The 24,213-nt window shown below is 42.0% G+C and overlaps 1 long non-coding RNA gene across 1 annotated transcript in view; it reads right to left on the reverse strand.

Moving 5' to 3' along the window:
* LOC107975389 (uncharacterized) overlaps nucleotides 1-24,213 on the reverse strand; it is a 37,898-nt gene that overhangs the window by 8,094 nt on the left and 5,591 nt on the right. The window contains exon 1 of the long non-coding RNA XR_001718900.3: nucleotides 1-24,213. This exon is cut by the window's right edge and continues 5,591 nt beyond it. This is a non-coding gene — a long non-coding RNA (uncharacterized LOC107975389).

A 24,213-nucleotide genomic window follows, 5' to 3' on the forward strand; every position in this document is an offset into this window, starting at 1 on the left:
CAGCATGAAAGCACTAGCTCTGAATATGATATGGAGGAACAATGATTTGAAGACCTTCGAAAGGCAAGCAGCTTAACACGGGGCATCTTTCTAGATCATCGTTTGGAAGAGAACCATCAGGACGAGCCCAGGGGTCCTGTGAAACGCTGTTGGCCTGGGCAAGGAGGGAACTGGTGCTCATCACTGGCCCTCTTCAGAAACAATCTGCTCCGTCCAAGTGCAATATGAGTATTTCCAGCTGACCGTGGGGAAACTTGTTTTCTAGTTTATCCCAGCTACATTATCAAGAAAATAGTCAATGGAGTCAACAAATGCAAACCTCTGGAAAACATTTCAGAGACTGGCTTGTTGCTACAACAAGAACGGTGATATCATAATCACCATTGTGGAGCGGATGCCAGGTAGCATTGCCAACCTCTTCAGAGTAATTGACATTTTTCTAACATGCAGAGTGGCCATAACAACCACTTCAGCTACACAATAGCCTCCACCGTAACACTTCCTTAGCAACCCGCTTAACACCATGACTTTGAAATCATCCGCTATTTTGGCAGCAGGATGAATGTTTGCTGGTCGTGAACTTTTCAAAGGTCATCAGCTGGAAACAAGCCTGCCCACTTCCTTTGCCCACCCCGCCACTGCCTGTCGTACCCATCCATCACAGGACATAACGCTTAAGCACTTGAGGAAAAGATAATGCACCGCTTACATTTTCCTAATGGAACAACAAATTTTATTTCGGGGATGTTGGGGGAAAAAAGTCGTAGTGTTACTGACCCATGTTTTATTAACCTGTCTCCGATTAACAGAAAGGATGACACTAATTGAAAACAAACCATTTTGCTTAAGCAATTAATCTTTTTTGGTTTATCTTTTAAAGCCAGTTATTAAAGTACACCTATAAAGCTCATAGATAGCAAAAATACACAATTAATTGATATTAAACTTGGAACTTGTATTAGAGCTCAAAACTTATACTTTTCAGTGAGAAAAAAATGGCCAGTAACTGAATTACTTCCAGAAACGGATTGTTTCGTATTCTTATGGAATTCAACTTGAATAATAAATTTAATCAGCTTCAACATTGCCAGAGTTTTCAAGTGATTTTATTCGATTGGTATGTTCAAGAAGAAATAGGAGAAAGTAACCAATAGTATTGAGCTGCTTTTATTTATTATTTTCAAACATCCCATTTGATGAGAAAAAAAATAGCCAAACTGTTTCTTCACAAATATTTTTAGCTATGAAGTTCACACTAATTTAAATAAACTTATTTTTAGATTGACTGTGGTTAATTATATCAATCAAGCAGCTGTTCCTTATTAATTATGCATATGTATAATACACATTTAAACTTTTCTAAAGTAAAAAAGGGTTACAAGTGTAAGAAAATTTAAGAACATTAATACATAGTATTTCTGCTTCCCTTTTCTCCTAGGGGGTTACAGTAACATCCAAGTAGATTCAACAAGTTCAGAAGTTGATATAATCATTGGCCATTTTTGCTTATTTCGATTAAATCAAAGCACTGCAGTAAAAGAAGGCAAATAAATGTTTCATTAAAAAATTGCTTGCTTTCACTCTAATGCCTTACAGAGCTGGGAGCTGTTTTTGATATGCATATGCCGATCATTAGCAGTAAATGACCTTAATAATGGCATTCATCACTTACATTTGCAGAACACTCTCCAAAGTTCACAAAAGTTTCTCCGTATTATGCTCTTCAACAGTGCTGCAACTGAACCGCCTCCCACCCTCTCCTCTCTCCTTCTCTTCGTTCCTCTTTTCTCTTTCCATCCCTCCTGGGCACTGCATTCAGCCCTGACAGAAATCAAGGAGGTCTGGTCCTTGACCCTTGAGAAGCTCAGTGAGGGCCACAGAGCAGAGAGGAGGGTGGCAAGGCAAATGCCATTCTGTTTTAGAGATGGTGCAACTGAGGCCCGGGAGGGTGAAACCGTTGCCTGAGTGAGACCACATCAGCCTCAGGACTGAAATCGCCTGCCTGCTTTCCAGGAAGCTTTTCTCTTCCTGGAAATTGCACAGACAAGTGCAACAAAATTACACATGCATGTTTGTTGTGTCATGTCCCTCTTTCTCTTCACTTTAAAACTGAGGAGGAGGGAATTGTAAAGTGAGGGCGAGGAGAATCTGGCCCTGCTTCCCTGTGATCTTCAAAGCCAGTATTAATACCTGGCACTCCATGCTTGTCTACTGAGAACAGCATCCCGGACGAATCTCAGCTTTGCTCTGCGGGGCTGGCATTGATAGGGGCGGGGCAGAGTAGCTGGGAAGAGGAGATGGGGCAGTCACCTGGATGGAAAGTGGATTTGAAGTTGCATTTGGGTGGCAAGAATGCTTCTTTTCTAGAATGTTTATTTGAGGTGGCTTTGAGGGAGAACAGACAAAGATCACGGGAGCATCGGGGTGCAGTGGGCTGAGCGCTCTGAGGGGCGAGGTGAATGATTCTTCTCCGCTTTGGTCGTGGTTAGGTTTTCCTATAGGACCCTTTTCCAAGGAACTGGCCCTAACAAGGGCACTCAACAAAAACCCTGATGATTCCACACATGTGAAAACAGAGGGAATCTCGTCTTTGCAGTCAGTAGTGGCCCATCTCTAGGAAGGACAGACAGACTCTGAGTTATCCTAAGCAAGATGGTCAAATGGTGAACTCTGTTAAATATATGAACGTCTCTCCTGTGGCTTCAAACCCTCTTGGGGGGAAAATGCTGGCTGAGCAAAACCACTCTGAAGCCGAATGGACAGATAAGATCCGCGGCTGATCTCCCCCAGGGTATTTACATTTAATTGTTAATTATGGAATATTTAAAACATACAAAACAATCTACATCTAACACACAGAGGTACATCATAAAGCATCATAACGGATCACTCGTGAGCCAGTCATCAAGTCCGGAATTGGAAGGTTACCTACCGACACCATGGTGTCTGCTGGCCTGCTCCTCCCAACACTGCCTCCTGCCTCTGCCCCCTAGAGGGCCTCCATCACTGAAATTTTGGGTTAATCATTACCTCCTTTAAAAAAATAATTTTAGCACATATATATGTGCCTATCTCAAGAATGATACATTACTTAGCTTTGCTTGGTTTGGGGTTTAAATTAAAAAGGCCACTTTTTTTTTTCATTTTTGCTACATGTTTATTTTCAATTTTTAATTTTTATTATTATTTTTTGAGACGGAGTCTCACTCTGTCACCCAGGCTGGAGTGCAGTGGCGCGATCTCAGTTCACTACAATCTCTGCCTCCCAGGTTCATGCTGTTCTCCTGCCTCTCCCGAGTAGCTGGGACTACAGGTGCCCACCATCACGCCCGGCTAATTTTTTGTATTTTTAGTAGAGACGGGGTGTCACCGTGTTAGCCAGGATGGTTTCGATCTCCTGACCTCGTGATCCACCCGTCTCAGCATCCCAAAGTGCTGGGATTACAGGCGTGAGCCACCGCGCCTGGCCTACATGTTTATTTTCATTCAGTATTTTGTTTCTAAAATTCATCCATGCTCTATAGTATGTAGGCATAGCCATCTTCACTTCTGTATAATATTCCATTTTTCTCTATAATGACTTCTGGGCTGTCTCCAAAGCTGCTCTGGACTTCCCCGAGCACAGTTCCTGGTGCCCAGATGCATGCAAGTTTCTATAATGAACACGCCTAAGAGTGGAGGTGCTGCCCGTGGGCTACACAAGTGTTTTGCTTTACTGAATACACAGTGCCTGATTGTTCTCCAAAGCTGTTGAGGCAATTTACTTTGCCATCAATAACGGGTAAGGGTTTCCATTATCTATATCCTCACCAACTTTTAAATTGTATCACTGTAGTTTAAACTTATGTTTGTAAGGAGGTTGAGCATCTTTTCATATTTCCACTGACCACTGGAGTTTTTTCCTCTATGAAATTCTTGCTTGTATTTGTTGCCCAATTTTTTTTAATTAAATTTTTTAAAATTAGATTGTCTTTTTTAGAAATTGATTTTAAGAGTCCTTTATGTATTCTAGGTCCAAATCCCTTGTTGGTTATTGGTGTTGCAAGTGTCTTTTCCCAATATTTGTCTTGCAATTTCACCTTTTTAATGCTATTATTTAATGAGCAGAAGTTCTTAATTGTAATAGGGTCAAGTTTAACGATAATTTCTTTTGTGGGTAATGCTTTTAGTTCTTAAGATGTTATTTCATTCCCAGAATCATAAAGGTATTCACTTATCGTTTTGGAGTTTTAATATATTGCCTTCCACACAAACTATTAGGAATTGATGGTGTGAGGTAGTGATACAAATTTTTGTTTTTTTCCCTACGCGTAACAAAGTTCCCCAAACCTTCCTTGAATGCCCTCCTTCTTTTCCAGGTGACATGCAAGGGGCCTTTTCACTTCGACAGAAAAATAAGTCATTGTTTAGTTTAAAATAATGGAAAATCATTGTGTAGTGAATGATTGTGCGTTCACACTTGCACATGTGTGTATAAATAAAGGTCATTTTTTTCTAAGTAAAGGGGATTTCCCCGCATCCCCAAAGTCACATCACTTCAGCAGCTCCCTATTACATCTACTCTGCATCAAGCCCTACGTGGGGTTTTCATTTGTCATTGCAAAGCGGCCGTACTCTGCTGCAATTAATCCCCCTTCCAACAAATGTAATTTAATGCCTTTTAAAAGTCATAAAATGTTACTTGCTTTTAAAATATTGTTTAATTATTTGGGGTGGTGGCTACAAAGTTGATTCTGTTTAATTTTTTGCTTGCATTTTCTGGAATTTTCTGCACACATTCTTGATCTCAGGCAAACTAGCAGACAGGGTTCTGGGCCCCTGGCAGAGCTGAATTCGTGTTTGACTGCTGTGATGCAGCTCCTGTCTCCCAGGGGCTCCCTGCACCTCCCTCTGCCTGTCCCTGACTCTTCTTCCCACGTGGCCATGGCAGCTGCTTCTCCTCTTCCTCCTCCTCAGGTTTGCCAGGGAAGGAACCTTTGCTGCTCTCCCGCCCAACACTGCCAACCCACTCTTCAATTCACTCCGCTGGACCACGAATGGTTGGAGAGCATCTATCGAGTGCCTAGCCCTGCTGGTGTCTTAAGACAAAAACACCTGTTCTTGCCTCAAGTCTAAATGTGTTACTGCCTTTTCTCTACTCTCCCCCTCTATACTTAGTTTTTCCCTTCTCAGATTATTTACATTTGTATCTTTAAGTGGTACAAGTTTGAATTCAATTGGCTAATACCTTGAGTTCTTCTAAGGGGACTGAAATTTAATAAATAAAAATACTAATGTCTAGTAAAAACTTTTTGCCTAATCATTTCGTGTAAAAATGCAATAAAACAGAATACTCTTTAATGTTCAAAAAGGCCAGTCATTTTCTTTCAAACAATTGAACATTTTCATATTTAATGAATGCCAGTATGTAATTAATAGAGATTATAACAATTATCTTCACACCATATCAAAATAGGTGTATCATAAGAGAACAGATAATAAGTCTTTAATGTGATTAATTTGTAAATGCTCTTAAAAGCCTGTTTTATGGAGAATAAAAATACTTATAAAAGTGGTAGGTGGAAATGATAAAGTAAAATATCACAGCCATGCAGACGACCAACAGATGCTCCATTAGACCCTGTGTTCTCAGGATGATTAAGAGCAAACCTGACAAGCCTGGAAGGCAGATTCCTCTCTCCTCCATCCCCCAGTGTTTACCAAAGTTCACCCTGCAAGAAAGCATCATCTAGGAGGTTTGGACCATCTTTGCACTTTTTCTAATTACCAAGTCCTTACATGAGAAATAACGATTGGGCTTATGTTTATGCAAGGCTTCATCTTCCCACATTGGTGCCAGCTGTTGGCCTTCAACTTGCCTGAGGTCTCACCCTCTCAACGCTTTTTCTTCATGATTGTTTAACTTTTTGGATCTCTTTGGTATCTGACTGCTGGATGGTTCAGTTCTAGGCTTTCTCATTCCCTTTTTTGGTGCATTTGGGTCCCAGGCTGGTGCTATGGTGTGGGTATGGTTGGCTTTTCCCCACCAAGCCCATGATGAAATTTGGTCCCCAGTGTGGTAGTGTTGGGTGGTGGGGCCTAGTGGGAGGTGTTGGAATCACTGATGCAGATCCCTCATGAACGGCCTGGTGCTGTTCTCATGGTAGTGAGGTCTCACTCTGGAAAGACTGAATTAGTTCTCCAGGGAATGGAATAGTCCCATGAGAGTGGTTTGTTACAAAGCCAGGAGGCCCCTCTGATCTTCTCTTTGCTCGTGTCCACTTACGCTTTGACCTTCTCTGCCATGTTATGACGCAGCACCACAAAAGCCCTTGCCTTGCCAGAACCAAGGGCCATGGCCTTGAGCTGCCCAGACTGCAGAACTGTGACTTAAACCCACCTATTATTTTTTTTTTAAATAAATACCCCATCTCAGGTATTCTGTTACGGCCACACTGTACAGACTAAGACACTGGGGATCAGGTTAAGTGAACCAGATGAAATGCAAAGAGATGTAGAGAGAAAAAATCATGTTCTCCATCCAGGGATTTACAGGTAGAGAAAGTACACACCAACTAACTGCCACATGTGGTGAGTGCCGGGTACATGCTTGTGGTTGGGCAGAATGATGCCCCAACAAAAATGTTCACATCCAAATCTCTGGAACCTATGACTAGGTTACCTCACGTGGCAAAAGAGACTTTGCAGATGTGATTGATTCACTTAGGGATCTAGAGATGGGAGGCTGCCCTGGATGATCTTGGGGGCCCAAGGTAATCACAAAGGTGGAGACAGCAGAGGGAGGAAGAGGAAGACTTGTCTACAGTAGAGGAAGTTCAGGGTGATGCTAAGTGAGAGGAACTCAATCTGCTGTTGCTGGCTTGGAAGATGGAGCAGGACCACAAGCCCAGGAGTGCGGACGGCCTCAAGAAGCTGGAGAAGTGGGGAGATGGATGCTTCCCTGAAGCCTCCAGGAGCCAGCCCTGCCGATACCTCGAGGTTAGCCCAGTGAGACTTGTGTTGTTCTTCTAACTTAGAGAACTGTAAAATAATGAATTTACATTGTTTTAGGTTACAACATTTTTGGTTGTGACATCAGCAACAGCAAAGTAAGACAATGACCCAGATAGTAAGGTAAAAAAGTCCAAAGAAGGGAAAAGTACCCAAGAATATGAGAATGAATGTAGTTGATTTACTGCCTAAGTGTAATCTGGAAGTTCTAATTAAAGTATGTTCACCTTGAATTCCTTAAATCAAAAGTTTCTTAATAGTTCAAAATCTAATCACAAAGTTAGCGTGTAGCTCAGTAAAAGGACGAAGTCATGTGAACTGCTGACAAGTTAATTGTCCTCTGGGATTTTACTGTCATCCTCCTCAGGAATTTGATTTATTGCTTCAGAGAAATAGAATTGCTGATTTAAGTCTGCTCACAGGCATTGCTGTAGACGAGTCTCCTCCCTTACTTCAGTTTACAGGCATTTATTGGGCCATCTTCACCGTAAATCACTCTCAAACCTCGTCAGAGTCCACAGCAGGGCCAAGGCGTGGGAAACCTGATTACCTGTATCACCAACTGCCTACAAAATCGGCTGAGTGCACGGCAGTTCTGATGTGTATGAGGGCTACATCCAGAGTTAGAGATCAGTGTGGTTTCACTATTTTTCATTTGACCTTCAGAAATGAACATTGGACTCAATAATCCAACCCTCCCCTGACATTTCCTCTGGAACTTGGAACTCTGTTAACACAATCTGTCGTATTTCCCCTGGGTCCATGTATAACGTAGTATTCATCATAAACTAATTCTAAAACTAAGATGCCTATTCCAAAGAACATCAAGAACTACGTCTTATTGTGTACCCAGGGACGTACTTACCCATCCAGCAGACAAGCCCTTGCAGATGCATGGTGACTTAATGGGTACGGGATGTGGGGAGCAGGAAATTGTACAATCGGATTTCAAAACTCCAGTTCCATTTCTGTATGGGAACCATGTGTGATTTTTTAAATGCTGCTGCGTATGAAGGAAAGAAGAAAAGCCACCTATGCACAAATACAGATGTTTGTGTGGTGTTTTCACATGACCACGGCTTCCTAACACTTGCTTTGTGGTCCTCTCTGATGCTCTACATACACTTCCTCGCTTATAAATTCATGAGTATGTGACTCACATACTCTGTAGAATTATGTGGTCTGTGAAGGCAGTAACATTTTTTGGCTACTTAGCCATCTAAAATAGTGTTGAAAATATTTTACTCAGTTCATAAGTGTTTATTGAGTAGATGCTATGCCTGAAGCCCCTTACTAGGGGCTGCTAAAGTAATAACAGAGGGCACCTCATCACACTTGTCAAGTTGCACAGCCAGCTAGCTGTTACAGAATACGAATGACGATTACAGTCATCATTTTAGTCATATTTTTGGCACATGTGTCTTATCAGTTCTACTAAGATACAGTCTTTTAAAGGTTAGGACCAGGTCTTTTAGATTTTTATCCCCCACTGTAGCATGTAAGGTGGCATGTTTTTACCCATTCATACCATTTCTATAGAAGGAATGAATAAAATTAAGAAACAGAAATGAGTACACTTAAAAAGAGGCCACTTCTTGAGATTGGGAACTTTTATCTATTTGATGATTCCGTTTTTCTTAAAGTAGTGGTGGACATTGTTCACAGAAGACAGGATGTTTTCTTATGAAAGGAAACGAGTCACAAACATAGAATGAAAACATCAACACCTGTAATATCATCAGTTTAGAGAAATCTCACATTCAGAGCAAAGGTATCACAGAATGAGTCCTTTACAAACCCTTACCAGCCGTTACTAGCCCTGTGTAAGAACTGTGACAAAGACTGAGATCTAGGAACAAGCGATAGAGCCCATCTATGTCAACACCATTCATCCCAGAGAAGAGGAAACTAGAACAAGTGAGGTTACGTGACTTGCCGCGTTCCTAGTGCAAGGTAGCTTGAAAGCCAGGAGTAACCTAGGTTTGAGAAATAAATGGACTGGTGTTCAAGAAGAAAGTGAGAAGCGGCTATGAAAAGTTGTCTGCCTTGGCCGGGCGCGGTGGCTCGTGCATGTAATCTCAGCACTTTGGGAGGCCAAGGCAGGTGGATCACGAGATCAGGAGTTCAAGACCAGCCTGGCCATCATGGTGAAACCCTGTCTCTACTAAAAATAAAAAAATTAGCTGGGCGTTGTTGCATGCACCTGTAGTCCCAGCTACTCGGGAGGCTGAGGCAGGAGAATCGCTTGAACCTGGGAGGCGGGGAGGTTGCAGTGAACCAAGATGACACCACCACACACCAGCCCAGGCAACAACAATGCGAGACTCCATCTCAAAAAAAAAAAAGAAAAGAAAAAGAAAAGGTGTTTGCCTTTAACTCACTGGACGTGTAGCATCCACCCACTTCAGCCATCCTAACCTCAACCATCGCCTCCCATGAGCACCTCCTTGGTATTTACCTGGTCCTTTCCACGTTTCTGACTAACGTCCTGATTGTTTGCTTAGCTTAGCCCTCTTTCTACTAAGGGACCTTAGGACAACTGAAGAAATTTGAATGTTACATTTCAAAACTTGAATATGGTAGAAGGTAGAATAACAGACTACTCATATTGTTTCTATTTTAAGAGCAGTTAAATGTAAAGAATAGCAAGTAATGCCAAATTGCTTATTTAAATGCGCACTCAAAAATTATCATCCAAACAGCACCCTTCTGATGGACAGCCGGCATCTCTGATCACTTTTGCTTTTATTTACTCCTTTTCCATGCAGGTCACATTCGCTGGTCAGAGGGTGGGAAAACTATGGGTATTGGGACAGCCAGAGACACTGAGACAAGCTAGATGGAATTCAGTGGCATCCGTAATAGGGTTTGCATGGGAAACTGTATATTCAAGCTGGGATGAAGACAGGTGGAGGCTACTGTGGGGATGGAATCACTTAGTTGGTCCAGTTCCATTAAGACAGGATCAGAATGGTAAGGGGGAGTTGGGGCTGAGACTTTTCAGTACTGAGAGAGCTCCTGGGGAACTGGTTTTCACAGAGAAGACCAGGAACCAATGCTGTCCTTTATCCCGCAAAGTGTCAAAGGTTCTCTTCTATCGTAAGGTCCTAGAGCTAAAAGAAGGATAGATCATCATGGATTGGAGAATTAAAACTCTGTGGGAGAATTTCTTGGGAGTCTCAAAGACATGAATTCTTTCATCACTGCTTTGCCTTTTACAAGTCACAGGGCACTGGACAAGGTGTGCACCTCGAAGAGCCTCAGTCTCCTGATCTAGAAAACGGACTTAGGGTCCTTGCCTCCTGGTGTTGCTGTGATCGTTGGAGACAGATTATTCACATGAAGCGCCTAACCTAATGCTTGACACGTTCTAGCTACTCAGTAAATACTAGTAGTTATTCTCATTTTCCCCCATATACTCCTTTTCTAGACTATGGACGGAATTTCTGAAAAAGCAGGGACTAATATCTGAATGCTCTTTGAGTCAATAGTTTTATCTGGCTGGTAAAATAAAGCTTAGATTTTAACTCAAGAGGGTGCTTGATTAGCATCATAGATATCCTCAGAAAGACAATTAGACTTAACCGAAAAAGTCTCAGTGCTAAGAAAATACTATTATTGTTGTTGTTATTGTTATGCTTTTATGTGTTAAACCAAATTCGTATCCACTTGTCATTATCAAAATTTAACAGCCTCTAAATCCATTGTCCTATGAAAAAATAATAGCCTTTTATCAAATTTCTGCACCTTGTAAAATAGTCCTGATGCTAAATCAAAGTAATTCAGATGTCTTCCAAAAACAGTTCTTTTTATTAGGGGGATAAAAGAGAATTAAGGATGAAGTGAGACTTCTAGTCAGTGGTTCCCAAATGGAGCTGCATGTTAGCATCGCCTGGGAACTTTCAGAAATGGATTCTTAATCATATTTTCACACACCTCAACCCAGATTCTGTATTTCAACAAGGTGATTCCAATGTGCAAACAGGTTTGAAGGCCTGTGATAGAGTTCAGAACAAGTATCTTTAAAATAATGGGTTTCTCATTCAAATGTTTATACTTCCGTAATTTGTTTTGAAACTGCTTTAGTAACTCAAATTAGCGGTCACCATATTCCTCATTAATGTCATTCAACAATATTCACAATGAGTTGCGACTTCCTAAAATACAGACCTGAACGATGTATTCCAGAATAACGTTTTAGCTACGTAATCGATTTATTGAGTCTGCTGCATGGAGGAAACAGATTATTTAAGACCTAATCTCAGCATTTAACAGAGTGCACATCTGATGGGACTGACAATTTCACACATAGAGAAAAGCCCCTGATACAGTCTAAATCAGACAGTGTACACTGTGAGTGTCCCAGAAGTTCAAAGGAGGGGTGACCCCAGGTGGAGGGAGACCTGGCATAGCACAGGGTTGGCTGTGCTTTTAAACCCACTAAGCGCTGTATGAAAAGAGTAATTAGCAAATGCAAATTCAGTTTGTGGACACACCAACATTCTTTTCCAAGACATCACTAACTCATTTTGAAGATAAAGTAAACTTAACTTGGGTTAGTATCAAAATAATTTAAATGTACCTGTGAGGGGTAAAGAAGCATTTCTCCTTCACAGAAAGAAGACTCATTTTCCACATGACTGTTTATGGGAAAACTGGGAGGTCATCTTCCTGCAGCTTTTAGAATACAAAGATGACACATGGGCTGTTTTGCATTAATGAGGCTGATGAATCTCACCACATGGCACTTCAGCTTGGTGTTCCCTGATTTCCACGATGTCCTATGAAACTGATATCAGAGTTCTTGTTATCAGAAAAAAAGAGATGGAGGAACTTCTCTATTCCTGAAATGAGAATACTAGAGCAACTCTAAATGGATGAACTTGTGAGTCATAAAAACTTGATTATAAAACTGGACATTTATAGATATCTTTCCTTTTTGAATATTTTTTGATAGGTACTAATGATTTTCTTATTTAAAATTAGGTTGCTAATTTCAAATCTTCACATATAACAATAATGGCAACTATATTAGTAATTATTCTATAGTTTAAATTAGTGTTTATTAACATTTCTTTGCTTCATTCTAGAAAGTATAAGTGAGTAATTAAATATATTCTTTAGCGGCAAATTATTCTCAGTGGGTATTTTCAAATTCAATTTAATGAATAAGACCTCACAGTTGATGGCATAAAAATTACAAACGTGAATAAAATGTAAGCTCTCTCTTAAAGAAGCGAGATAAAATTTAATAAATTCCCCAAGTAGAAGTACTATAGGTTAAAATGATCATGAAGTTACTGATAAACAGCCATTAAAAAAACCCATATAAAAACAAGAGAATTTCTAGAGACAAAAGACCCACAAGTTCCTGAGTGTTAATGAATAGTGAATGCTTTACAAGAAATGAAATGATAATGTTTTCCAGCATGAAGAACTAGGGATTGGATACTCGTGATGATGGTGTTCCAGCCCGGGTGAGGGCCGGTCCCGGTGCTCTGGCCTGGTGAGCATGTAGAAACTGCACCCAAATTACTGAAGGCATGAATAAATGATGGAAGGGATGGATAAGCAATTGGATGGGGACAGAGCATCATTTTCACCATCTCTCCTTTATGCCAGAAGCCATAAAAAGTCCCCCAAATAAGAGACAAGCATAGCTGTCTGTAACAGTATTAGGAGACATACAGAATTAGAGTTTTACAGAATGCTACTTCGTAGGAGTGATTACTCAGCAATGTTAGTTATCTAACTACCTTTAACCATCATTTTTTTCTTATTCAGTAATTCATCCATTCAATAAAACTCATTGAACTTATCCTGTGTGCCAGGCAACCTGCAGGTATCCTATTTGGAGAGAAGGTTTATTAATCAGAAGAGCGGCTAATAGTTTACCATCCGCTCCACTGCGAAGTCAATCTGGAACATTAGAGATCAGGACTAAAATCATCTGAGAATCAGTTTTCTGATCTGAAACCATAGGAATAAATATTTTAAAAGCTCTTTCAACACTTCTTGACCCAGAAGTTCTATAACTTGTTTGCTATATTATAGCACAATCTAGCATAAATAAGAGACCACCTTCATGTTCCTCAATGAGAGTGTGATGTATAGACATTCATTTAAATCTGTATTTATTAATATTACACAATCTGTCTTTACTAAGATGGAAAGCCATCCTTGCTATATTAACTGAAAATGCAGGTTATAACTATGGATTATTCCATGTTTTGGTGGCCACATGCAACATGTATAGCATATATCTACATATATTATGTGTAGAATAAAATGTAACCTTTGTGTGGTGAGGTTACGTAACCCTTTCAAGAGTATACTTCTGGCCAGGTGCGGTGGCTCACACCTATAATCCCAGCACTTTGGGAGGCCGAGGCGGGCAGATCACCTGAGGTCGGGAGTTGGAGGCCACCCTGACCAACATGGAGAAACCTCATCTCTACTAAAAATACAAAATTAGCTGGGCATGGTGGTGAGCACCTGTAATCCCAGCTACTTGGGAGGCTGAGGCAGGATAATCGCTTGAACCCAGGAGGCAGAGGTTTGCCATGAGCCGAGATCACACCATTGCACTCCAGCCTGAGCAACAAGAAGGAAACTCTGTCTCAAAAAAAAAAAAGAAAAGAAAAGAAAAAGAAAAAAAAAAGAGTATACTTCTTTCCTAAGTAGGTATTCTATTTTCTCAGCTTCTGTTAGCTTTCAGGGGATATTTAATCTAACAATCCTGAAATTCATCTCATTATCCTGTCCTCAGCCTTGAAGAAAGAATTCAGAACTACTGCTAATTCTAGAAGAAATAAGTCAGTTTTTCCAAATTAAAGCAGGATGGTTATTTAAAAGTTTTATTTTCTATTCCATAATCTATCATTTAGACTGTTACTTTGTATGCGGCCATTTTTGCAAGTTTGAATGAGGGAGAAAACCTAAGGTAGATGCCTTAGGTATTCAGTGGAGACAAGCAGGACAAATGGAAGCCAAGTGCGTGCACCACCCCCAGTGTGTGCACCATCCCCAGGAGAGGAGGCTGGAAGAGGGAGGGAGGTGGTGGAAAAGGCAATGATGGGACAGCTCCTGGTGGTGGCCACAAGGCTGCTCTTCTGGCTGAGTGGAAGGAGGCCGAGGGAGGGGCAGAGCATCCTCTGCGGGGGCTGGAGGTGAAGATGGCCATGTGGAAATGACCCTGACACAGACACTGAGACTGTAGGGTCTGGAGTTCAGGGTTGAGGCAGTGCCAAGTACCACATCACAGACAAATGCTGGTGGACCACTACAGGCAGAAGTTAATAATTTTTTTACATTTAAATTTAAAATATAGAATTTGTTCAACACATTCTGTTTCATAATAATCCTCCAGTAAATAAAAATGTAGTCAGATTTGTACAAACATATTAGAACTTCACAAGTCTTAAACTTTGCCAGAGATGGCCAAACTTAGGGACTATTTTAATATGGGAGCACTTTTGATCAATTCATCAAGCATAATTTTAACTCACATTTAGCCTTAAAACCATCTGTGAAGCCTATACATGAATAAATTTGTTAATTGTCCTGGGGGCCTGAATGTACAATGAAAAAGTTTATATTATTTTATATATTATTTTATTCCTGGCCACTAGTGATTTTAATCAAGATATATTACTTTGGTTAAAATAATAATTACATAAGAAAACAGCAAATACTAATTGCATGGATTGTTCTCTGGAATATGTTAATCCAGCAACATCCAGAAGAATGGGTTTTCCCACACCAGAATGAATTCCCATGATAACAAACACCGTGCGGTCACTAGAGTTTGCCTTTCCTTTCAGTCGTTGAAAATGTTAACTCTCAGTTCTTTTATTACTTGCCAAAGACATGCTTTATCTTACTTTTCTCCTTTAGGTTCTCAGGCACTTTTTTTTGCATATATGGAAAAAATATATACGGTTTACTCATGGTCACTATAATATTGATAGTTTGACCCTGGTAATTTAAACTGAGAATCAAATTGTTCATGTTTGTGGATAAGAAAGAGACGGGATGGTGTGGAGAGTGAGGGAGAGGAAGAGAAAGAGAAAGGCCACATTTGGGGAACTGTCGATTTTCAAACTGTATAATCTACTGGCAAAGAGGAAGGCACGCTCTGAAGATATGCAAGCTAATTTCCAGGGTCGCTCTGTCAGTACTTTTATTACCACATTGTTAATGTGGAAGAAGTAAGGAAGGCATCGTATTCATGCAATGTTGGAAGCACAATATTGATTTTCATAATTATATTTATAGGTGTTTTCTCTAGTTTCATGCTCAATAAGATTCAGGAGAAAGAGAGGAGGTAGAAAGGAAATACACGTCAGAAAAGATTTCTGACTACTACATGGAATATGCCCTGAAAACAGCGGTGCTCTGTTTGCACACTTCTCTGGAGGAGGAAGTCTCTTTTTAGATCGTTCCTGAGTTAATGTAAGAGAGTTTGGATAAATATAAAATTGTAATAAGCCAATAAGCAGCATCCATAGCACTTTGTCATTAAAAGCAATAAATTCTATGTGCGGCAGGGGTGAATTCTTATCTTCTCGGCAGTGGGCAGGGGTAAGTTGCCCAGAGACATGGCTCATTCTGACACTGGACGGTTTATCAGATGGCTCTGGGGATGATTCCTAATGGGCTGTGTTGAGACCCCGTCAGCCGTCTCTGCCCGTGGGAGTTCTTGCTGTCATTCACTGTGGAGGCCTGCTTTTCTCACGTCCCAAGAAGGTCACGTGGGGTCATTCTTGGCTGGAAAGTGTGTGGATTGAGCACACTGTGTCCTGTGATGTGTCTTGCACGCTACTAGCATTTACAACTTTTCCTAACGTTTTTATTTGATTGACGAGAGTACTTAATGTGTGATCTACCCTCTTAACATTTTAAGAATACAATGCATTACCGCTGACTATACCTGCACAGTTGTACAGCAGGCCTGCGGAGCTTACTCTTGCATAACTGAAATTTTATGCCTATTGATCAGTAACTCCTTATATCTCCCACCCCTTAACCCCAGCAACCAACTCCTGGGCTCAAGCAATCCTCCTGCCTCAGCTTCCTAAGTAGCTGAAACTACAGGTGCATACCACCATGCCCAGCTAATTTTTAAAACAATTTTTGCAGAGATGGGGGTCTCACTATGTTGTCCAGGCTGGTCTCAAACTCCTCTTCTCAAGCTATCCTCCCACCTTGGCCTCCCGAAGCGCTGGAAGGGCAAGGTGGGAGGACAGCTTGAGGTTTTTTGATTCTATGAATCTGACTGTTTTAGATTTATCACACCAGTGAGATCACACAGAATTTGTCTTTCTGTGTCCTCCAGGTTCACCTATGCTGCCACATATTGCAGAATGTCCTTCTTCTTAAGGCTGAACCACAGTCCTTGGCATGTAAATATGCCACAATTTCTTTATCTACTTGTTGATGGACATTTGGGTTGTCTCTGCATCTTGGCTATTGTGAACAGTGCTGCCACAGTCCTCTGACTTATTTTAATGTTTATTTTCCATGGTAAATGCCCCTGTGTTTTCCAACCTCCCCGATTTCTGTTCACACTTTCTGAGACACCTGAAGTGACACTGCTGGGTCTTTTGATGTCACAAGCTGCCCCCTGGCTTATGAGACACGGCTCATTTCTAGGGAAGGACAAAGATCAGCGCAGTCTCACAGCTCCATGGCCTTCACCCTCCCAGCTCTGCAGTGGCTCGTGCTGCCTTACCAAGAGTCTCCGGCCAGGTCAGCTTGACGTTCCTTTCCCAGTTCAAACTTACTGTTTAGGAAAAGCGTTTCTTGGGCTTTGCTAGCTTGTAGGGACAGCGTGAGAAGAATCTCTGTAATCACACTCCAATGATACACATTTTTAGGGACTTCCTTGAAACCCACATAATCCTGACTGTCTACTTGCCTTGGGGTCCGAAGTCAGCTCTGTGCAACACACATACAAGACTCTCAGCATCGGCTGTGAAACCATGATGATGTTCTGCTGTGGCAGATGGAATCGATCGGCTGGTCCTGCATCAGGCCCCCGCACGCAGCCCGGCCTGCCTGCCGGTCATGGCTCCTGCCCGACGTCGTGGATCTTCAGTGTCTAGAAGGAGGCACACTCAGTCATGCACCTGCATTCCCACACCTGCTGCTTCTCGGGCCTGCAATGTTCTCCCCTGACCCACTTGCCCTCATCTACCAAAGGCAAATGTGAAACTTGTGCAAACAACTACCAACCAGGCCGGGTTTTCATCCCTAAGATGAATCACCGTCGAGCAGAAGGCCATCGCTAACCATGTCCTCTGGATGGAGCAGGACGCAGGCTGCAGAGGGCCAGAGCGTCTCCTGTAAGGGAGCGGGAAGGAACAAAGTTGATCAGCGTCAACGCCACCGCCCTGGGCAGGTGCTCTGTCGCCGCCAGAGGGCCCGGGGTAGCCAAAGCTGCTAGTCACCTCGGGTCTCTCCGGGCTTCTCTTCTCAGGGCACTTGGTTCCCTGGCTCACTCTCTCCTTCTAATGCTTTTGTTTGTCTCCAGGATGCCACTCTGTTTGACTGGCACCTTTTTTTCTTTCCAGTCTCCCCAGTCTCCGCTGCAGGGTTCCTCTCCTTGCCCCAGATTCCGCCGGGTTCAGTCCTGGGTGACTCCTCCACTGCTGTGCCTTGAATGCGGTCCCGACGCTGACCACACCCAGGTTATGTCTCCAGCCCAGTCCTCTCTTCAAGTCCAGACTCCAGTACCCAAAGACTCACCCCATTTCCAATGGGATGTCCAACACCCCTATCCGACCTAACACGGTTAAAAGGTTTGTAGGTGATTGTTGTGGCATCCAGTATTCAATAGATTTTACTGACAAATACATACTTAGAGGTTTTAAGTGTTTCTTCTATTTTCTCTGCTGGGACTCTTATGGAGTGAAATGTCTCCCAGCTTTTCCTGTCTGGTGGGGTCAAGGCCGGCAGGCACAGTGGTGCTGGGGTGGGGGGTGGCTGTTCTCAGTTCCCTTCAGTCCCCTTAAGAATTAGCTCTCCATTTCATAATGCAGATTCAAATGCTCAAAAATAACACAATGTGTATGAAGAGACAGAAATGAAGCCTTCACACCGTTTCATACAACAGACTCTGAAGACTGTCTCAGGCCAAGCATTGAAACTGGGCTTTATGTGGAAGTTAATCACCAAAGGCACTGAGGTTCGGGCTGAGAATTATTACCAAATGCATGAGCCAAACTACCACAAACCTTCTCTCTATCTGCTCCCATTCTTTTTATTTTTCTTTTTGTATCTTAATTGTAAGAAGTCCTCGGCCTTATAAGAAAAGAAATAATTCAATATGATGAAGATAAAATTCCATTTACAGATTCCAAAATCCTGTCATCAGAAAAAAAAATACATAATGCAAGCTCTTATTAGCAGAAGTTGTTTTGCCAAGCAGAGGGCATTCTGGACAGTGGGAGAGCCTGCGAGTCCTCTCCCTGCCGCCTGAGACCCGGGGCTGGGGGGCGTGGGGTGCAACTGCACACCTGACAGTGCGCTCCCTGAAATCTCCCTGCAATCCCACCTGACACAACCTGTGCTCTCCACACCCCCAGCTTTCCATGACAAGACTCACAGCAGAGCAAGCGATCGGGGCTCACACTGGCCTCTGCTGCACCGCTGGGGGTCTCCCCACAAAGCCCTGTCGCTGTGACCTTATGGAGTGCCTTGGCCAAGTGGTGGCACTTAGATAAACACACAGGGGCTGGCATTGCCACTTTGCCTTCGGCTTGTAGTTCTCTGATATTCAAAATGAATACAGACCATCTTACAAAGATTTCTGCATCAAAATTCATCGGAGGACAAGGAGATGTGCACACAGTGACAGTAACTTGCATTTGTTAGATGCTTATAATGGGCCAGGTACTGGGATTGGCACTTCACCCAAATTATCTGGTTTAATCTTCACAAAAATTCTGTAAAATAGGTATTATGTTTCTTTTACAGCCCTAAAACCAGCCTCACAAAAATTAATGCCAGTCCAGTCTCAAAGCTAGTAGCAAGCAAAGAGAGACAGGATTCAAAAGTCGAGCCGTTTGACTGCATGCTCCAGCCTCCTGTTTATTGTGATGCAACATGGTTCTACGCAGGCATACACACACACACACACGCTCACACTCACTCACACACACTCACTGCACACTCATACACTCCCTCCCACACTCATGCACTCACGCTCACACACACTCATCACACAATCATACACTCCCTCCCACACTCACACCTGCTCACACTCACATACACACTCATCACACTTATGCACTCCCTCCCACACTCACACACGCTCACATACTCATCACACACTCATAAACACCCAGACTCACACACAGATGCTCACACACACTCATACAATACCCCACACTCACATGCTCACACTCATCACACACCCCTACACTCACACTCTCACTTGTACTCACACACTCACATGCCCATGCATGCACGCACACACTCATTACACACACTACACACATGCTCACTCATACACTCGCACACCCTCACACACACTCATTACACACTCACAAGGTCACTTACACACACATTCCTTCACACACTCATCAAACACACACATTCACTCACACACTCATACACTCACATACACATGTATCTCACACAACCCACACTCTCACACACATTCACACACTCAATAACTCACACACTGACAGGAATATTTTCTCATTCACCCACACAAAAAAACCACTAGTTTTGAAACAATTAGATTCCCTGAGAATTGATGTCTCCCTGACACAATCATACTTTAAAAGGCAGGTCTTAAGTGAAGGGATGACTTTATCGTTTAATTTTATCAATAGTTGGGCGTAAGTAAAACTTTCTTGAATAGGAACTTACAGTACTGATGAGAAAGACCCACAGGACTGTTCATGAATAAACATGAATGTGCCTATTGTTTCGTGCTGCACACAATCCTATTATAGAAAAATATTCAAATTATATAGATACTCTATTATAAAAGAAAACCTTATGTGACATGGGCTTATTTCAGGGCTCTGTCAAAACAGGGCTGTCACTTTAATGTCAAAAAAGGGAGTGAATTTTCTGCATCTACCTACCCCACTCTTCCTGGCAATGGCTCCTGTCATCTTCAGGGACCTGAACTGACTTTTCTGGAGGTGGCTCTGAAGAGACTAGAACAAGCATCACCTCTGGAGGGAAACTTGCAAACATCTTTTTCCTTCCCTTTCTCTCTTCTCTACTTTTCTGTGTTCTTCCTCCTGGAAATTCCCTAACATTTCCTGCTCTGTTTAGTCAGTTGGCCATCAAGCTGTCTGCAAGGGTTTTCCTTTCTAGCAATGACTTTGCTGCTGAGACCCTCATCCACCGTCGTGGTGCCCAGCGTGAGTGACGGGAGCTACACGCAGGTCTTTATAGCACATCACCTGTGACTGGCATAAAAATGGGTCAAGGGCTGGGCGCGGTGGCTCATACCTGTAGTCCCAGCAATTTGGGAGGCTGAGGTGGGCAGATCACCTGAGGTCAGGAATTCAAGATCAGCCTGGCCAACATGGTGAAACCCCGTCTCTACTAAAAATACAAAAACAAACAAACAAACAAACAAAAAAACCAGCAGACGTGGTGGTGGGTGCTGTAATTCCAGCTACTCGGGAGGCTGAGGCAGAAGAATCGCTTGAACTCGGGAGGTGGAGGCTGCAGTAAGCCAAGATCGCGCTACTGCAAGATCCAGCCTGGGCAACAAGAGAAAAACTCCATCTCAAAAAAAAAGTCAAGGCTCGCAACTTAATGTAGTGGCCTGAGTCTAATTTGTTCATCACTCTCCTACCCCTGAAGACATTCTTACTGGCAGTGACCTTGGTATACAGATGAGGTCAAAAAGAATACCACCTTACAGTCCTCTCCACCCTCCATACCTCCTCAGACTGTTCTGTGGATTAGAACTGCAGTTATAATATGCACTATGGTTGGGTTTTTAAAAAGCTTTTCTTTTCTCAATGCTCATCTGAAGTCTTTGCTCATGAAAAGTCTCTGAATTCAACACAGGAAGATTTTGTAGCTAGAATGCATTTGCACATCTTTTCTTTTTTTTCTTTTCTTTTCTTTTTTTTTTTTTTTTTTGAGACGGAGTCTCGCTCTGTTGCCCAGGCTGGAGTGCAGTGGCACAATCTCGGCTCACTGCAAGCTCCGCCTCCCGGGTTCACGCCATTCTCCTGCCTCAGCCTCCCAAGTAGCCGGGACTACAGGCTCCCGCCACCACGCCCGGCTAATTTTTTGTAGAGACGGGGTTTCACCGTGTTAGCCAGGATGGTCTCTATCTCCTGACCTCATGATCCGCCCGCCTAAGCCTCCTAAAGTGCTGGGGTTATAGGCGTGAGCCACCGCACCTGGCCTGCACATCTTTTCTCAATCAGTCACTGGGAAAAGACATTTCCTTACATCTTCTCAGTCATTTGTTTCTTATCTTGATCTTATTTTGGTTTCCCCAAAATGGCAGAGCCAAGACAGAGACAGCTGTCCTGCCCAGGATAACATTTGGGGGATGTATATAAATCAATATGGTTATGTGTAAGCATCAGTTAGGGAATTACCACTACAGAGGTCAATAATAAATAAAATTTTTTCCTTTCACATCCATTTCACAAAATAATAATAATTCTCCAATGACATCTACAATCAACTCTCCTCAATGATTCCCATATATCTATTATTCAAGCTTTTATTTTTTGTTATTCCAAACCAAGACCCAATCCAGGTGCATGCACTGCACTTTAGCTGCTATGTGCCTTGGGTTTCAAATAGTCTATAAAGCCTCACACCAGCCCCAGCCCCACTTTCCCCCTCATTTTCAAGACATTGACAATGGGAAGACAGCAGGGCAATTCTGTGGGATGTTCCACTTTCTGGATTTACTGATTGTTTCTTTCCTCATGGTACCACTTAACTTATTCTTCTATCTCCTGTATTTCCTGTATCCTGGAAGTTAGGTATAAATAGAATAACCCTATACTTGATCCACACTGGAATACTTTGAGAGTGAATGGAGTCTTACCAATAATTGTACCCAAATAACAGGTAAAAAGCAGGACTCTCCTAGCAAATGGGTGCAAGTGACCGTTGGTTTGATGGCTTAGTCACATTCAGGTGATGGAGTTCAGATGACGTGCTGAGCAAGGACACTCCACGGTGTTTCTGTGTGGCCCACGGTGTCTCCCACCAGACATGCTACTGAGATGCTAAGTTTGATTAACTGGCTACTGGCGATCCTTCAATCTCTCTGTTGTATAGGCATGGTTTTGTCACTTGCAATCAACAAGAGTTTTAGAATCCACTGGTAATCCTTGTAAAATCTATTATTTACTTGGAGGCTAAAAAATGATTATTTTTCTAAAGCTATCATTTATTCTACACATATGAGTGTGGATTTTTTCATAATAAAAAGCTTTCCCTTATTATCCAAGGTAAACTTCAGTTCCTCCTAAAAGACAGAATCAATTCTTCTCTTTACTTCACAATATTCAGAACTAGGACTTGAAATAATCGTCATTTCAAATAGTGGAGCAAAGAGGTTTATCCCCTCTTAGTATTATAATACTATTGTCTCAAGAGTATTTGTTCAATATTTTACAATTATTTCTAGTCATTATTATTTTTGATGGCAAGCAAATTTTTAATATGGTCATAAGTTTAGGTATACTATAGCCTGAAAATTTAGGAAATGATGAAAGCATTATAATCAGTTTTAAAATGAAAGTAGTTATATTTATAATATATTCCTAATCTTTGTCTTGAAATGACGGAAGGCAAACCTTACACGTACACAGCAAATGTCTCTTGTTTCTAAGCAGAGAACAGAAATGTCCTAAAAGGACCATGGCTAGATTCATTGATTATGAGTATTTTTGTTGTTTTTTTTCTCTACTTTGATAGAACATAATTATTCTGAGAATATAGCAGATTAGATAGAACAACAGAGTTGGCTAATTCAGGTCACTTTCTAAGTTAAAGGTTTATAAAGTTAGTAATTTTGCCCTTTGTTTTCATTCAATTAAAGAAATGTTTATTGAAGGGCTGCAATGTGCTACTCTTTAAAACATACTTGAATATATTTAATAAATCAGGATACTTGGTTGGCAAATCATATTAGCTTTTAATGCTTAAGATCTTACTAACACCACATTTCTAAAAAATAATATCACCATCAAGACCAATTGTAAATACATACGAAAGTTCCTAATTGTATTCTGCCTGTTTGCTTTAATGAGAAATGAATACAGGTAAATTTTGTAAAATTGGGCCCTTCTGAGAGAAAATTGAGATGAAAAGTGTAACAGAGGCATTACGGGGAAAAAGGATAGGAACTCAGCAGGGCCTTCTGAAGGTTTGCTGTGCTCCCGTTGCAAGACCCACTGGGTCCCAGTGCTAAGTCATTCTGTCCTTCTGTCAGTATGTGGCCACTGTGCTCATCCCAGACCTCACAGAAAGACAGAATTCAAACGTTTTTATGTCCACAGAACCTGCAACCATTGTCCAAAGTTTTAAAATAGCATTTAACTCCGAAAACGGTACCTAAAGGCAGGAGTATGGCTGGGGAGAGAAGAATCTTGAATGTCCCACCAAGAGGGAAACTGCCTCATATTTAATAGAAAAATCTGGAAATCTTCACATGAAAAGATAATGTTTTAATGATATTAATCATCGAGGTTAAATTTAAACCAATCACACACACACACACATTTAGACAGAGTCTCACTCTATTACCCAGACTGGAGTGCAGTGGCATGATCTTGGCTCACTGCAACATCCCAGGTTCAGGCGATTCTCGTGCCTCAGCTTCCTGAGTAGCTGGGATTACAGGTACGTGCCACCACGCCAGGCTAATTTTGGTGTTTTTTGTAGAAATGAGGTTTCACCATGTTGGCCAGGCTGGTCTGGAACTCCTGACCTCAAGTGATCCGCCTGCTTTGGCCTCCCAAAGTGCTGGGATTATAGGCGTGAGTGACTGCACCCGGCCCCAATCAAATACTAAGAGTTATTTAATCCACATGAAGATGCAATTATTAATGATAAAAATTGAAGACAACAGGCTCCATGGAAACATCAGCCACTCCAATTTAAATTCTGGCTAAGCAGCAACAGCAACAACACTCCGAAGCTGGGATTCCCATGGTGGCCAGCAAAGCCCACCCCTGATGTGGAGCTCAAATCTGGCTTCCGGAGTGA

Source organism: Pan troglodytes, chromosome 5, assembly GCF_028858775.2.
Source record: "Pan troglodytes isolate AG18354 chromosome 5, NHGRI_mPanTro3-v2.0_pri, whole genome shotgun sequence".
Taxonomy (NCBI): domain Eukaryota; kingdom Metazoa; phylum Chordata; class Mammalia; order Primates; family Hominidae; genus Pan; species Pan troglodytes.